Consider the following 458-nt stretch of genomic DNA (forward strand, 5'->3'; position numbering starts at 1 on the left):
GGAAGGCTGACGTTTCGGGCCTAGACCCTTCTTCAGAAATGGGTCTTCAGAATCTGAGTAACTTTATCTAGATTTAGGTCATCTTTGGACAATAATAAATCTGACAAAGATTCATCAGTAATGTCTGCATGTGTCTGGTATCTTATAAACTCTGGCTTAAAGTCAGCATAGTCATATCACTCCACAACTTTGCAGAGATTGTTAGAAATATCATTTATGGATTTCGGTGGATGCTGCATGCCCTTTTTCAATGTTGCCTTTCAAGTATTTTCTTAGTTTGGACGTAATTGTCAAAGACTTTGAATACCTTTTCAAATTAATGAAGCCTTAGGCAAATAACATTTTCTATACTCCCAATTGTGTACAGAAGTGTATTTACTTGTTCAGCTTCTTTCTTAGGATCCAGTTTAAGAAACCTTCTTCAGGAATGTCCAATCTTCGGCACTATTTGTTGAATC

The 458-nt window shown here is 36.5% G+C and overlaps 1 protein-coding gene across 1 annotated transcript in view; it reads left to right on the plus strand.

The window, feature by feature from the left end:
* rps5 (ribosomal protein S5) overlaps positions 1-458 on the plus strand; it is a 13,254-nt gene that overhangs the window by 12,052 nt on the left and 744 nt on the right. The window lies entirely within an intron of this gene.

This window comes from Rhincodon typus, chromosome 35 (assembly GCF_021869965.1).
Source record: "Rhincodon typus isolate 14 chromosome 35, sRhiTyp1.1, whole genome shotgun sequence".
NCBI classification, from domain to species: Eukaryota; Metazoa; Chordata; class Chondrichthyes; order Orectolobiformes; family Rhincodontidae; genus Rhincodon; species Rhincodon typus.